Source organism: Gekko japonicus, unplaced genomic scaffold (assembly GCF_001447785.1).
Source record: "Gekko japonicus isolate JY-2015 unplaced genomic scaffold, Gekko_japonicus_V1.1 scaffold6277, whole genome shotgun sequence".
NCBI classification, from domain to species: Eukaryota; Metazoa; Chordata; class Lepidosauria; order Squamata; family Gekkonidae; genus Gekko; species Gekko japonicus.
The window spans coordinates 4141-7921 of record NW_015175562.1 but is presented as its reverse complement, the minus strand read 5'-3'; positions in this window follow the sequence as shown (position 1 = coordinate 7921).

Genomic DNA, 3781 nt, shown 5'->3' with positions numbered 1-3781 from the left:
CTCTCCATGTTTAGATGCATTCATGGAGAGGCCACTGGGGAGGAGGGCAGGAGCACTCAAGCAGTAGGCTAAAGGGCATACCGGGTGGGTATATGGCAGCCCAGGCAGCCATTCCCAGCACAGGAACATGTATAAAAGTTGGAAGGGGTACCCTCACAACAACCCTCTGAGACCAGTTAGACTGAGGGACTATGTGACTGGTCCAAGGTCACCCAGTGAGCTCCCACGGCAGAGTCGGGGATTTGAATCTGGCTTTCCCAGTTTCTAGTCCAGGGGTCCCCAACCTTTTTGAGCCTGCAGGCACCTTTGAAATTCTGGCACAGGGTGGTGGGCACAACCACAAAAGGGCTGCCGCAGGAGGCGGAGCCAGCCACAAAGATACTGGCCACGGCTTAACTTCAGCAACGCAGTCTGGATTTTTTGGGTGTACACATTTATTTTTAAAATGCTGTCATAGGAAACAGTGATCTGAAGTTGAGCAGCCCTGCCTACATCCTATTGGCTCTGATGCCAGTAAAGTCTTTTCGGTCCCCCCGTCCTCCAGTCTAGTATAGAGATGCCTGGCCAGTCATGCAGTGTAGATCCTTGTGCTGTGGCAGCAGCTGCCGCCAAAGCAGCATTTTTTAAAAAATCTGCACAGCCAATCAAATCTCCAGCAGCCAATCAGAAGCCTTGCTGGGCAAAAGCCCTACCTCGCCCCACCCACTTCGTCAAAACACTGGGCGGGTGCCAGAAAAGGTGCTGGCAAGCATACTGGCGCCCACGGGCGCCACGTTGGGGACTCCTGGTATAAGCTGTCGGAAATCAAAGAAAGATTGGGGGGGTGGTATAAGCTTTCAAGAGTCTGATGAAGGAAGAATTGACTCTCGAAAACTTATACCCCCCAAAAAATCTTGTGGTTCTCTAAGGTGCTACCAGATCCGAATCTACTCATCCGTGTACAGCTCAGGATGTCAGAGATTTGTGTCTTCCGTAGCTACCTCCCAAGTGTGGAATCCCCCCCCCAAAAAAACATGCCTCCACATGCAGCCAGCTGGGTGATCTTGGGTCAGTCACAAGTTCTCTCAGAGCTGGTCTATCAAGAGCAGTCCTGGAAAGAGCTCTCTCAGCCCCGCCTACCTCACAGGGTGTCTGTTGTGGGGAGGGGGAGGGGAAGGACTTTGTAAGCTGCTTTGAGACTCCGAGTGAAGAGCAGGGTATAAATCCAATCTCCTCCTCCTCCTCTTCTCCAAAACCTAAGCATGTGCATTTTCCAAGGTGGCAACTGGCATTTCCCATTCAAAGTGGCTTGCAAACGCCAGGAATTGGGTGAGATGCGGAGCTTGCCATTTCCTTCACCCGCAAGATAACGCCAATTTACGTCTGGCCACCCAGCCAAGGAACCGATGAACCCCTTTGCCCATGCAGACAAAACAGCTCTGGCCATTTTATTCAACATAGCAGCAGAAAAATACAGCGCGAAATATCTGTACAGAGAGCCGCTCTGCCCTGGCTGCCGAGACAGCGCCACCGGCTGGCCGGGACTGGTGGCGATGGGGACAGGAGGCAGGACTCCGAAGAGGGCTGAGTGCGAATCCTTCCACGGCCAGGCCTCCCTTGCCTCCTAGAGCAACCTTGTGCTGTAGCCTCCGCTCAGTCGTGCTTTAGCTCAGGGGGAAGGTGTCTGGGCCACAGCACGGCTGCCAGGCTAAGTGGCACAGATCGAGCGTGTGGCGATCTATCCGCTCCCTCCCAGGGCTCCTGGTTCTCCTAGGGTTGCCAACTCCAGCTTGAGAAATTCCTGGAGGTTTGGGAGGGGCAGTACCTGGGGATTGTGGACAGGATGCGGCTCAGTTGGGGATATCGTGTCACTCTAGGGCTTCCGTCGCTCCTAGACTTTGTGGTATACCATAGAGTTTGCCCTCTCTGAAGCCACTATTTCATTCAGGGCAACCTATCTCTATATTCTGGACAGCAGCTGTACTTCCTGAATTCTACCTGTAGGTTGGTTCTGCCCATTTTCAAAGAAGGGTCCCCCCCCCCATTGTTCTGGGGCCAAAGACAGGGATTTGCCAGAACTGAGAAGCAGGACTGGAAGTCAGGAATAGAGTTTTGAGTGAATTTGGCAGGCTCTGTCCCTGTCGAATGGCAGGCAGAATGTGGCCATTTTTTTTAGGGCTGGTGGGAGAAATGGGCCTGACGCGGCCTGCTCTGTTGCCACGGTAACGGCTGGGCCTAGGCCGGTAGAGAGAGGCCTGCCCTGACGCCATCGCCCATTTTTGGCCACCCCCCCTCTGCACTTTCTCAAAGCAGACGACCCGACCCAGGTGCACACTGATCCGGGCAAGGCAGGGAGCGAAGCAGGAGGCCAGTTCCGAAAAGATCCAGTTTCCCTTCCCCACAGGCATCAGGAGTCTGTCCGGTTTGTCCATGAATCCCAGAGAACGGGGCCAGATAGGAGCGGCAGGCACAGTTTCCCCCCCCTCCGTCCAGCCAGTGGGCAAGGAATAGAGCAGCGACGGATCCAGCAGGGACCTTGGCACACACCGGGGCGAGGAGTGGGTTTGCGCTTCACCAGACGGAGCATTTGTGAGCCGGGTTCATGGGGGAGTTCTTGGGGCAGTGGAAGACCCGGCCGAATTCTTCGAACTGGGAGACGCTGCCAAGAACCCTGCAGGGCAGAGACCGAGAGAAAGACGGGGACAAGGAAAGTTATAGGATATGCCGATTTCTACAAGAAGCCAATTTTAGTTTGTCAAAGGAGAAGTATAGCTCTGGCTTGACTCCTGACGCCAGGCCAGGAATGCACTGGTTCAACAGACCCCCTTTGTCACGTCCATCCTCAACCGGGTTCATTTGCAGTTTTCAGGAACATTTCCCCCCACTAGGAAGGCTGCGTTTATTTAGTTTTTTGTTCACACCTCACCTTTCAGCCCATTTTGAGAAGTCCACATAAGGACGTAAGAGAAGCCAATGTTGGATCAGGCCAATGGCCCATCCAGTCCAACACTCTGTCACACAGTGGCCAAAAATACCAGGGGCCATCAGGAGGTCCAGCAGTGGGGCTAGGACACAAGAAGCCCTCCCATTTTAGTCTTCCTTTTCACTGGATGCCGCAGCATGCTTTTTAATTAAATCTAATTCCCTCTTGAAGCCGTCCATGCTTGTAGCCGCCATCCCCTCCCGTGGCAGTGAATTCCATGTGTGAATCACTCTTTGGGGGAAAAAGGACTCCCTTTTATCTGTTCTAACCCGACTGCTCGGCAATTTCATTGAATGCACACAAGTTCTTATATTGTGAGAAAGGGAGAGAGGTACTTCTTTCTCTACCTGCTCTCTCCCAGGCATAATCTTGTAGACCTCAATCATGTCACCCCTCAGCCGTCGTTTCTCCAAGCTAGAGAGCCCCAAGCGCCGTAACCTTTCTTCATAGGGAAAGTGTACCGATCCTTTTATCATTCTAGTTGCCCACTGTGGGCCACAAGCCCTAACTTCCTGGGGATGCGTCGTGCCTCTCCCTCCAGTGTATCTGTCCCCCCTGAAAACCAGTCGTTCCAATCCTCCTGGAGTTTAAATGACCAGCTGGAATGCACTTCGTCACTCCAGATACAGGCAGGTGACACCCTGCTGATGGGACTTGCAAAGCCACATCTGTCCAAAACCCAATCTGTCGTGATTTCTCAGGCCAGAAGCCAACAATAGTTTGGAAGATGCTTGGAAAGGGCCACCTTCCACAGCTTGTTCATCCATTCTGCTCTCCCCTCCAGCAATCGGATTTGCCAGGTTGGACTTCTGATCAAAC